The sequence below is a fragment of the Drosophila persimilis genome, unplaced genomic scaffold (genome assembly GCF_003286085.1).
Source record: "Drosophila persimilis strain 14011-0111.01,24,50 unplaced genomic scaffold, DperRS2 tig00000000-arrow-pilon, whole genome shotgun sequence".
NCBI classification, from domain to species: domain Eukaryota; kingdom Metazoa; phylum Arthropoda; class Insecta; order Diptera; family Drosophilidae; genus Drosophila; species Drosophila persimilis.
Genome location: NW_020825288.1, coordinates 9,499,256 through 9,512,194, shown reverse-complemented (window position 1 = coordinate 9,512,194; position 12,939 = coordinate 9,499,256). Strand labels below are relative to the sequence as shown.

The following is a 12,939-nucleotide window of genomic DNA, read 5'->3' as shown; positions in this document are numbered from 1 at the left end:
GGAAATTTGTGCAGTTTTGTTTCCTTTGTATCCAGCCACCTGAAATATATAGAAAACGAAAGCCAACGTTTTAATTTACATATGCATTATGAAAATGTTTGGCTTTCTTTTGTTTGGCTGGCCAATTTGTAAAACTCAGAGTCTCGAGAGCAACAAAAAAGAGGAGGGGTTTAGCAATTATTGCATGCTTCCGGCCAGTCCGAAATGTTTTTGTAAATAAAGATTGGCAGAGCCAAATATAAGCTAAAATGTGTCGTTATATATTTAATGATGAGAATAGTTTTGGGGCAGTTCGGATTATTATTCAAACTTTTCTTATTGTCTGAACATTAGATGCTCGAGGGTGATAAGTGAAACAGTTCAGAGAACATTTTAGAGCCGTGTTTAAGACTGAATATCTTCAGAATACAGTGTGAAAGCTATGCATGTTATATATCAAATATGTTCCCCTTGTACCCTGTACTCTTAAATTTCAATATGCATACCCGATGAAAGCGTTTCCCCCAACCTCTTCTGTGTATTTTCGTGTCAAGTTCAAATCATTTTCGTGATAAAGGACACTGGCTGGGCAACGATTTGCAGTCTGAGTTGCGCAAACAATCCGAGCGACAATTACAACAATACGATTCGGGATACAGAACACAAAGTGCTGAATAAATACGTATGCCAGACTCGACAACACACGACGACATAGGCGAGAAATCAACATCAGTCCGCCGCATTGGGAGGCTTCTGGTACTGGTACTGGTACTGCCACTGCCACTGCCTCTGCCACATCCACAACTTGTACCCGTAAATACATGGACGACACACACTCGCACAGAGAGCAATCCTCCGTTTGCTTTGCTGTAGAGCTCTTGGTAAATACATTTAACGAGTATTTATGAGCGAGCATACGAAATGAATGACTTTTGCCATCATTAAATTTTATTTGGAATGGCACAGGCCAAGTTCTCTCCGCTTCGCTCCAACCCCATGGAATACATGAGCGCCCGACTACAATGAAGAAGACATAAACATGTTTTGAGGTCGAGAAGCAGGAGTTCAACAGCCCAGTAGAAAGTTCGAGCCGAATCCTTTTCCATCCTTAGTCGGGCGGGCACTTAGCTTAGCGACTAAATAAACATCATCATGACACCCATTCCAAGAATCGACAGGAGCTGGAGAGTCTGGGCGGGAGAAGGGGAAGGTCTATTTGGGCGGTGAGGGTCACACTGAAGAGTTCCTTTTTATGTTTGCAACTTGACACCTTTTCATTGAGTGGCGGGGCGGCTTAGACCCATGGTCTCGACCCATGTGTGGGCGTGTGTGAGGCATCTCTGTTTGCATTTAATTGAGAATTTTAAATGATTTGTTTATTTTTGCAGCGTCTTTTGTCGAGCGATTTGCCACGAGCAATTCGTTTCTTTGCCTAACACTTGCACGGCGTCACAGTCATTACAAACAAGAGAGAGAAAAAAAGGAAACGGAAACCTGAGTGTGTGGGCTCTTTCTCTCAGTGTGGGTGGGGGTGTGGCTGTGTTTGCCTTTCATTTTTAATGAGTTTTTATTTTCCCGCTTTTGTGTGTCGCTCTCTGGCCCGTCCAACTGCCAGAGTCTGTCTCCAAGCGCTCCTGCTTCAGGCGGGAGTTGGAGAGACCTGAGGCCGGGGCATCTCCAGTTGTCAGGATACTGCCACAGCCTCCGCTCCAGCTCCGTCGCACAAAGCGATTACTTTGGCTTGTCCCCGTATGTGTGCCTGGTGTCATAACTGCTAACTGTCAGCAAATTTGACACTAAATACGAGTATGTGGCCGCCGCTTTAGTTCTGTCACTCTAGATTATGGTAACTCCCGGCTCAGGCACATGTGTCTGAGAGCGGGTGTGCGTGTTGAGCTCTGGTTTTATTTAGTTTACTTATTTTTCTGCGATGTGTGACTATGAACATTATGGCTGTTTATTTGTTTTGATAATCCAGTGGCTGCGAAAACACACGCTCCTGTTGGCGTTGTCCCCAGCGTGGCAAAAGTTTTTTTCCCAACGTTTCGCTAATTGAGTATGAATTATTCAATAGAGGTTCTTCAACTGGGATAATTAAATAGCGCAAATGGATCGTAGTTTTACCAAAAAGTTGACTATTGGTAATGCTCGCCTTTGCTCGTCTAAATTAACTTTACCTTTAAATTCAAATAAATCCCAGTACTTTCATAGGATTTTAAAACAGTTTCGGATTTCCAATTTCGATTTATGAGCTTGGTATTATAAATCAGTTTATCAGACAAATAGATTTATACATATGTTAAGATATCTTAAACGTAAAACCGTTCTTATTCGATATATGTACTAGCTGACCCGGCATGTTGTTGGAACGAGGTAATTTAAAAGCATAATGTGAATGTGCTCGTGGACCTCAGGAACAGGCTTGAAACTGGATCCGTGCCGATGAGCAAGTCCGTCTTCATTTCTGGTAGTCGCACTTTTTTCATGTTTGAATTTGAGCGATGACAATGCGGACATTCCTTGTCTATAGCACAAATCAGCACTTTCGGATGAGCGGAATACTCAATATTTGTCTCGTTAGATGTATTATACATACACGCATTGGTTTAAGGAATTCTATAACCCTACCATCGTGCATGAGTAATAAGAATTGCATTTGTTCTGTAAGTATATTCTTCGCTTTTTAATCCGACAGACAAGAAAAACTTTAGAAACATCTTGAGTGACTTTCGACTATAAATCAATGTGAAAATGAGGCGGAAACCTTATTAACACTAATTTTACTCAGACTGATATTTTTATCTTATTCCTGACATTTCAATAGACGGACAGCAGCGGATAGCAGAGCCTTAAAAACTTTTCTACAAATCTGAAGTGACTTTCGAAGTCTTTGACGGTCACTTGGGACTGGGGACACCAAAAGGTTTCCTCAACTTGAAGCAGACACTGTGAACTTTTGTTACATAACATACCTAGGAGTTTCCAGAGAAAGGTAGATTTTTTGAGAATGTGTTAAAATGTAAGATGTATGCTACTGAAATTGCGCTACTCATCCTCCAGCACCAGCTAGATGATAATAAGCCAATGAGAGAGCTCCCCAAGAAAGCATTAGCATCCTGAAGCTTAGCTCCAACAATTGGCAATAGTTGCTAACAGGGTAATCAATCTTGCACAATGAAATCCCCAAAAGAGGCTACTTGCAAAGGCTCCTGCTACTGCTGGCCAATGGGCCTGGATACTCCAGGAGTCCTCAGCGCGGCATGCACCTTGAGCACACGAGTGGACGGATGGAGGTGTTTTTTTTTTTGCCCCGTGTATGTTTTGTGCGGTGTGAAAGGCTTTAAGTGGGAAACGCCACAACAAACAGCAACAGCACGATGCAGCGTAAGCAAAAGCAATAGCAGTGTGGCAACAGCAACAGCAAGAGCAACAATTCAAAGACTGGCACCCTTGGTCATGCCTTCATGTGTTTCAGAGGCAGTCGAGCGCAAATGCCATGCCACCCACTAGCCACCCCCTCACTAGGTGCCTGGCTGAGGTTAAACGTTGCTGCATCCGCAACTGCCACGCCCTTATCCGGTGAGAGGCGCGGCTGGAGAGGGTGGCAGGCGTTAAGCAATATAATTTTTCTTGCTTTGAGTCGGAGCTGTTGAATCGTTTTAATGCTCGTCACCTGCGATGTTTGCTTTCTTTTTATTCTCGGCCCTCGCTTGCAGGCGCAGTGCATGCGATGTGAACTGTGTTATGCATACTCGTACTCGTACTCGTACTCGTACTTTGGGGCGGATGTGTTTGCGTTTAGCGTCGGTTGACAGCCTGGCAATTTATATGCCCGACTTCCTGCCCAACGGGAGTTTAAAGGCGACTTTAAGCAACACAACAGCGCCCCAACCCAAGCAATTTCCTGTCGCCAGCACCCACTTCAAGTTCTCTCCTTCCCAATCCCCCTAAACAATGGATCCATTTGCACTCGCCCAGACTGAAGTGCAACTCTTTGGTTACGGCCAACAATGGCTTAGGCCGCAAGTCAAAGAGCATCCGTCGCGGACTCCACACTCGTAAATGGCTATGGCTACGGCTATGGCTATGGCTATGGCTACGGCTATGGCTATGGCCCCGCACAAAAGCGGCCACTGGAACAATGTACCCAGCTCCCCAGCACCGGACAGAAGTGGAACTCGAACTGGAGACTGGGACTAGGACTGGGCGGAAATCCAAAGGCGACGAGCCACCTAATAACATTTTTCCCTGCCAGCCGCCTTCCCCTATGCAGAGTGCTCCTCCTCATTTCGCGTGTCCCAACAAATGTTTGGCCACCTTTTATATTACATCAATTCTGGCACAACAATTGTCTGCCGGGGCCGCACAGCAACAAGAAAAATGAGCCAAAGCAACAAAATGTAATGGGCGCGCATATTTTTTGTTCTCCCATGGCAACTTTCTATTGTTTGTCGTTGCAATGCTCCCGCTCCCAACGGGGATCAAGAGGTGGCAGATACTAGTATATATTGTATGTACCCGTACATATAGAAAGGTAGAATGGTATGGGATAGGCAGCAGCTGGGGCAGCTAACGGTTCAGCGATGCTGCATTGTCACATTGACAGACCCCCGAGCTGGGGGCTGCCGCTTTATCATTGTTCTTGTTCTTGTTCTTGTTCTTGTCCCTCTGGCGTTTTGGAGTGCCTTTGTGCCATTGCTGCCTCTGATGCCACTGTCACCGCTGCTGTGTGTATTTCTCGTGCAGCGAGAGGTTCTTGTTGTTATTATGAATAAAGTTGACTTGAGTGGATTGCGAGGGCTTTGGCCATGGCGCTGTCTAACAAATAAATTTAATTGGTACAAGAGCTGACAGCGAACCTCGCAGAACTCTTTAAACGGCTGAATGTTGCCGTTGATGGCGAGTAAAGGTGATAAATGAGGAAGTAATTTGCGGCGAAATTGGTGCGATGGAAGGACGTGACGATATAATGAGATCACAAATTACAGCAGTACTTGGAAAAACGGTTATATCTTATAGAGCGTTGATTGTATTGAATGGGAAGGCTACAAAAACTCTGAAAACTTTGACGAATGTTTCGAAAATCCAATAAATTCCAGGGCGAAGCAATGCGCAACATTTATAAAAGATACTCGTAAAAGCAACAAAGAAAAAGCACTGCTCGTAAAACATTCCAATAGAAATGTACACGTTTTTCCAACCCGAATTCCCTTTTGCTTTGTAAGGGCCCTATCACAGCCAGAGCTCTCTTTCCGATTGGCTTTTCACTCTCATTCGGTGCATACAAATATTTTCACAGATTAAAATTTAATAGAGGACCCTACCCGCCTGGGACCCATCCCCCTAACCGGCAGCCAATTCCAGCCCGTTCGAGTGGCAATGCCAACCTTATGCAACATTCGAGCTTATCTAGGGGCAATGCATAATTCAATAGCTTGTGGATCCCAGAAGCAAGACCCCAAAATACGCCAACGATACAGAGAGAAACAGAGAGAGAGAGAGAGGACGAGGAGGAGCGAAAAAGGATACCAAAAAGCCATCGAAGTTGTGCAATTTTTATTGGCGCTGCAAAAGCCACTGCAACTCAATTTGCTTAAACTAAGCAGCACAGAAATTCCGAGCCGAGCGGAAAATAAAAACTGCGAATCATTCAGTGAAATTACCTCGTTATCTTGGGCCGCAGACTGCTGCTGGATTTGCTTTTCGAGTCCCAGCTCCTGCTCCAAATGAATGGGAGTCCTTAGTCTTTTGGAGGAAAGCTGCATGCATGCAAGATCTTCGGCCAGCCAGCACTTACATTGAGTTGTCTGGCATCAAATTGTGATTTTATTATTTTTGGCACTCAGCCAGGGAATGCCTCATGCACACACACACACTCACACACACACATGAACTAACACATATGGCTGGCAGCTTACATATGCTAGACGAAAAAAAATGCGGCTGCATTCAACAATTGCCAAAAGGTGGCCAGAAAAAACATATAAGGAGTGGGTGGAAAAGAAGGAAGCGGATACAGAGCAGAAAGGAGCCTCGCGACCATAAATTATACGCAGTGCATAGACGGTAAATTTTTATGGACTGTGACTAGGCTACGATTTTTCATCCTTCTTCCTTTTATCCTCCGGTTTCCTCTCTCCTCCTTCCGATACGTTTTTTCCTGGTTCCTTTTTTTCGCTTTTTTTTTTTTTTTTTCTTTCTGGCTATTGTTGCCGCAATTTTATCACACTTTGATAATCGCATGGCACATGCTTCACGGCACGTCAGCGTTGACAGCGCCGTGGCCATTCGATTCAATTTGCCGCCTGGCAGCGCTCTGCGCTCCATAAAGTTTCACAAAAAGTCACCATTGTAGCTCTTCGTTGGCTGTCGGTTGCTGCTACATTTGCATTTTTCCCACGACTGACTTGAAAATTGGAATTTCGAAGGAGTTTCTCAGTTTTTTTTTCGGGTTCACTTTGCAACCTTTTTCACACTTTTCCATTAGCCTTCACTTTGCAGACCCCGGCCGGCCTGCTTAGCGCTCAAATTATTTCACCTTTTATTCAATTTACTTTATCCACTTGCCAGGGCTGCCCCTCGCTGTGTCTGCGTGTGTGTGTATGTGTGTTGTGTATGCACCAGCCAGCTTCCGTTTCCGCTTCCGTTCACGTTAGGGGGGCGTCCGAGGCACACACAAAGCGTTTCGGGCCAGCGAAAATCCACTTTTGTTACATTTTTTATGAACACATTCGTGCGGACAAATAACCCGTAAAGTCAGTAAAATCCACGATAAAACCAAACACCATACACACACACACAAACCGAGAGGTCTCACAGAGGCCCAGACACACACATGAGCAAGCGAGAGCGCAAACAAAAATGTCAGCAAACAAAATTGTGCTGCATAGTTTTAGGCAGCAACAAAATCATACAGCCCAGCAGACCCACACAGGCACACACGTGTACATTGATACATATTTATCCCTTTATGCCCAGACACACGCACACACCACACACGCATACATACATACACACACTGGCCACTATCACCGATGGCGCTCTAGCTGTAGTCGCCCCGAGGCGGCAGCGGTAACGGCAGCATCCATTAATGCTTTTTCCATTAAATCCCCAAATAGTGCCTAGCACACACACTCACCCATACACCGATACATTTCAACTATCACATGTGTGTGTGTGTGTGTGTGTGGAAGGATATGCTTAACTAATACTAAAACACTGTGATTCTGCCATTACCACTCGCAACAATTTCCGATTTCGTCCGATGGACACGTCCAAACAGTTCGAAACGCCGGCAATGACTGAATCCTGCAATCGTCCTTCGCTGCCTGCTGCCTGCGTTACTGCCAGCAGCCTCTGCCCGTATCATCCTCGACAGCAGCGTCTGTCGGTGGGGCTTATCTCTGTCAGCGTAATCGCTTCACACCCGCCCCCAAGCCCCAGTCCAGGCTGTAACTGTAACTGTTGCCACACGTGGCCCCCAATCGAACGGCGCCGACTGCTCTGCCAGCTCCGCTGTCAACGCAGCGCCGACGCAGGCTTTGGTGTTTCTCTTCTCTCGCTTGGCGCTCTCTTTGCTATCTGTCTGGCATGCACCAACAAAGAGAGAGGAGAGTATTCTATGGCATAGAGTGAGAGAATGAGTAAAACAAAGTCTCAGACAAAGCGAGAAAGACAGTGAGAAGAGCGGAACAGAGGCAGAGTACACTTGTTGTTGATATTGTCGTGCATATTTCAATATAATAAATTTTAGAAAAATTTTAAAAAACAGAAAACCTGATAATTGTCGAACAAATTATTTTATTTGGACGAATGCCTTGTAATGCCGAGGTTACAATTTTTACAAAAAACTAACTACAGTTTTCCCACTATTTTCAGTGAACGAATTCTTAAACAACGCTTAATCAATTCGACTTTCCATGAGTTTTTCAATATAAAATTATACTGGTTTATACAGGCTGTACTCTTCAAACTTAAATAAAATTGAAAATTCATTTATTTGACAACCCATATTTATTTTAATATCTATTCAATGCTAAGCCATCCTTCTATTCATTGTTATTTCATAAAATATTCGAAATCTCATCTGTCAATAACCACAAAGTTCAATACCTTTGACTAGTTTTCTATCCTTATTTATATTTACTATTTTTTGCCATTTCCATTCAGAGTACAACTCGTTTTGCCATTTCACAATCCTGCGGCTCTGTGGTCCATGGACACTTCATCACCTCGGCGGTGGCATCTGACATCATAAATCACACGGACTGTCCGATGCACGAATGCCACTTTGGCGCCAAAAGTTATGCTACATAAAGCACGACAGCCAACCACGAGTCTGTTTCCCTCTCTCCCTCCCGACCATGGCACGCCGTTTTTCATCAACGCCAGCACCGCCTTACTACGCGACTTTTAGCGTAAACTGTCATTCAGCTTTTCGCTCGCACATTTTGTTGTTGCTTATTTATTTGTTTACCCTTCATGTTCACCCCCACTCTTCAATAAATTGGTCGAGCACGTGTTGCTTCCGCTGCTGCTGTCTCTCTCTGCTGTCAACAAACGCAGAGCGCAGGCGCGCTCTTCCAGCGTCGACTGCGGCAGAGCACTGGCAGAATTGAAAAGTTTTTCAAAAAAATACTTGACCTAGGGCAAATCGAAAGACAGCGAGCGGGCGAGCATGTTGCACGCATTGAATGCCACTTGAATAGACACACATACTCGTTATCGTACACATGCTCGTGCGCTGGGAAGTGTGGCTGTGTGGCTGTGTGGTTGAGAGCTACAGCTGTCAAAGCGCATTATCATTTTCATATATCATGGCAAATACGAAAGGTTATTCCCATATCGTGCGGTCGTAACGAGGGGGAAAGGTGAAAGCTATTATGATGTTTCTGTGCTCCGGCAAAATGATGAATCCACTCAATTTCCAGCACTTGCCGCAGGCGGGAGAGGCACGGCACCCACTTGGGCCGATAAATCATCGCCGGGCGTCAAATGAAATTGCATAACTCGATTGCCAGCCAAACATATTTGCTTTGTCATTAATATTTCCATACAGGTATGCTTTGCTCTCTGCCTTCTTCATTCTGCTCGCTGCTCTTTCCTTTCCCGCTGCCGCTTCTGGTCTTTTGCTAAGCAGCGTGGATATTGAGTATACGCACTGTGCGATTCACTGGCGAAAATGCTTTGTAATTAAATTTAAAAGCATTTTATGCAGCGCAGCTTAAGTGAATTATTAGCACACATACAAACAAGAGCCAGGACAGCCACATGAGAATGGAGGACTGGGGGCTACGCTTAAACAAATGACTTTGGCCATTTATGTGCAGCTCTTAAATAAATTACAAAATTGTTATAATTTGGCGAGAAGGCAGGACCAAGGGCCGACAAGCAAGAGCCCGGGCCTGCAAGCTTGAAGCTATTGAAGATGTTTTGCTGCTGGGTCCTGTTGCTTTTTGCTCGGCCTTCCGCATGTGTGTGGCATGATGGTGTGTGGCTTTTTGCGCCTTTTCGTGTCGGAAATTGTTTGGTGTGAACTTGGGCCCAAGCAAATGGCATAATTTACGTAGTCCGCTTATCTCGGCATTTAATTTTAGATTTACGGCTTTAATGGCTATCCGGCAGGCAGTGCCTCTTCGTGCCAGTTCTCCTTTGGTTTAGATAAGTATAACCCGAGTTGGCATGTCTGAATTTTATGACCAGGAATGGACTATTTATGTTCCAGCTCTAGCCATCCGTGGTCTCTAAAACATGGCATCTGCAAAGGTTCTACTTACTTGGTTGCACATGTATCAAAGTAAAACAGTTATAAGAAACCCGTCCAATGTACTCTGGGAATATTCATTAATTTTTGGTGCCTCTTTCACTATTTTATATACCTTCTAGGACTTCTAGGACAAAAGTTGCCAAGTATAATAATAATTAACTTTATAACCCTCAAATAGTTGCCATAACCTACAGTCCCGAAACTTTTCCAAACTCATTTCAAGTTCATCAAGCTTTCGCACCTTCCATTTTCAATTTCCAGCCCCCTCCCAGGCCAGGGCCAGGACCAGGACACACACACCCAGAGACGTCATAATTTGTGCTTAAAGTGTCATTAAAATATAATTACGCCACAACAATAAAAAGCCCCAAAAATAAGCAAATTATTTAAGTTGCCATGGCTGACACAATGCTAATACAAGCTCTTCCCCCCTTGGGTGCTTATCCTCCCCCTCTGGAGCCCTCTGGAGCCCAAAGCCATGGATACCCTGAACTTTCTCTTGCCGCAACAACTGCAACAACAATAACTACGAGAGAAGCGGCAGCAGCAGAGAAGGAGTTGAAGGAGGAGGAAAAAGTGTTTGGCAGTACACGAAAAGTTTTCGCCGAGGTTGGGTAGGTCTGCAATGCTTGTTGAGTGGTGCAGACCGCAACAGTCTGGCCCCAAAGAGGGCGACGGTGATGGTGCCGATGATGATGCCAGTCGTGGTCTCTGGCCTGGTGCCGGTGTCGGTGCCAACAAAAAGCCATAACAAGACCGCATCATTATCATGAAAGCAAGAAATAGAGCAACGGTGCCAGCAGCCAACAGCCAGCAGGAGCCAGGAGCCACCAGCCAACAGCCAGATGAAGAACGAATCGGAAGCGTGGTGCTGTGGCAAACCCAGGACAGCAATTTTGTGGCTGGGACTTGCTCAGCTTGTTATAGCAGCGGCAAAATTTAATAAGCGTTTTATTATATTACAAGAGCACCAACAACCACAGCCGCCCTGCCATAGTCATACAGTCAGCAGCCATGGCAGCCAGTGAGTGAATCATAAGACAAAGTTCGCTGAAAATCCGAGCCAGGGGCAACACTTGTTGCTATCCCTACGCCCATTAGCCAAATGTGTTAATTGTTGGTTAATCGATTACTGACTCTAAACTCGTAAATATTCGATAAAATGCATCATCAATTTCATGGACAGATCATATCTTGCTTGGGTCAACAACTATGAAAAGTAAACTTTTATTGAGGTCGAAAAGTTTTGAACTTGCACCTCCTCCTCGTAATATTAATAGTTTTTGGCAGATTTTGTGAGTTCGCTGAGGTGGATAATTGTGCGGCATATCGGCAAAACCAGGAGAACAACTCCATTGCGGCTTGTGGGTGCTTGTGGTATGGTTCCCGTTCCGTTCCCCCATCTTAGGCAATCGGCAATCGAGGTTCATTTGCCACGCTTCATTGGGTTTTATTGAAGCACTGGAAATGCGAGTGCGAGGTCTGCGGCTGGTCATTTCATTTACCTGTGCGCATTGATAAGTGGCAAATTGTTTAAGCCATAAATCATTTAAGCCAACGTTTAATATGAGCTCTAGCCTGACAGGGAATTAATTAAATGGCCATTGAGTCAAGGCTGGTGGATAGAGTGCGTCCGAAAATGTTTGTTAATGAAAGTGCAATAATTTATGCATGCCCTCGGATTTTAATGCATTTTTGTGGCATTTAAATTGCTTGACTACAGCATGAATGCAGCGCCGGTGGTTACGCATACGCCACGTCCGCCCGGCTCCATGCAAAGCGGTAGTACGTCTGGTCTGGTCTGGCCTGGCAATTATTAACATCGACTTGTTGGCGGCATGCAATTTCCGTTGATGCGTGGCAATGCAATTATGAAAATTATGCGACAGTCAACTTTCTCCTCATCGTCTCTCCTCGTCTTCCTGAGCAAATCACTCAGTGTCCGTAGATAATGTCAATCTCCCAGGCTTACGAGAAAACGAGCAAAAACCCTATAGCTGACATTCCAACTGAAAGATACCCACTGCTCGTCAGAAGAGAAATTTCACAAAAACCTCCAAAGTAAAATGGATGCAAGGACTATAACATAGAAAATATTTGTTATTTGAAACAGGTATCATCATAATTGGAAATTACTAAAGTTTCTTATATTTAGGCTGATCAAAAATAAGTTCGCATTTGATCGAGTACAATATACCCTTCTGCTGTACGAGAGTACCTCGCATAAAAAGATAGAAAATTTCACCGCACATACTTACTCATACAGCCAGAACTCTGATATACACATACGTAGGCGGGGCAGACTCGAAGCGAGCTGTCAGCGTCTACTGGCAGGGCTTTTGTGTAGTTGACTTAAGTTCATCCTCAGACCCGCCTCCCCCTGCTCGTATGGGTGTTGGGTTGGGAGAGAGAGAGAGGGAGAGAGAGAGTGGGAAGAGAATGAGAGTGCGGGCGCGGGTCTGTTACGCCAGCATTACTTGTCAAGTGAGCTTCAATTTCAATGACATTTAAGTGTGCCGTCGACTTCTTGGTCGTCCTGCCCCGGCTCCTTCTATTTCTGCCACTGGCACTGTCATTGCGGGTGCTTCTGCTACTGCTACTGCTGCTGCGGCTGCGGCTGCGGCTGTGTTGCATTTGACACATAAGTGGCCTTTAATGATATCAAACGTCATGTTCCTGCTGCTTCCACTGCCTGCGTCCTTAGTTTGCATGCCTAACTTTTTCATTGAGTTGTCATTGCGACCCTTTCATTTTGTCGAGTTATACGCCAGATAAGGATGCTCCAGAATACTGGGATTGGGCCAAAGCAAGCAGACAGCCATTTTCGTTGTCGTTGTCGTTGTCGTTGTCGTTGTCGTTGTAGTTGTCGTTCCCAGCAACTGGAGGTTCCGCTGATAAGGACTCCACATGGATCAAGTGTCATCAGGGACAAATTTCATCTGAGCGGGGGCTTACTCAAAACAACGAGTCGCAAGGTTGTAACGATTTAAGAGTTACATTCTTGAGCAGAGTGGGGTAAGTATTAACTAAAGTAACTAATACAGAAATGATTATACAAGTGAATTTAAACTAATAAAAGTGATAAAATAATATCCTCTTCTTCCAGTCTAACTTATTTTCATTTTGGCATAGTCATAGCCCACCCTAAAGTCGAGAGGTATCTTCATAATTTTGTAGATGGTTCGATCATTGGC

The 12,939-nt window shown here is 44.8% G+C and overlaps 1 long non-coding RNA gene across 1 annotated transcript; it reads right to left on the bottom strand.

Moving 5' to 3' along the window:
• Positions 1-8: 8 nt before the first annotated feature.
• LOC113567461 lies at positions 9-7,248 on the bottom strand. The gene is made up of 3 exons (XR_003409452.1): positions 7,216-7,248; positions 5,643-5,786; positions 9-39 (listed from the first exon to the last, which is right to left on the bottom strand). It is a non-coding gene; the product is annotated as an uncharacterized LOC113567461 (long non-coding RNA).
• Between the last annotated feature and the right edge of the window lie 5,691 nt (positions 7,249-12,939).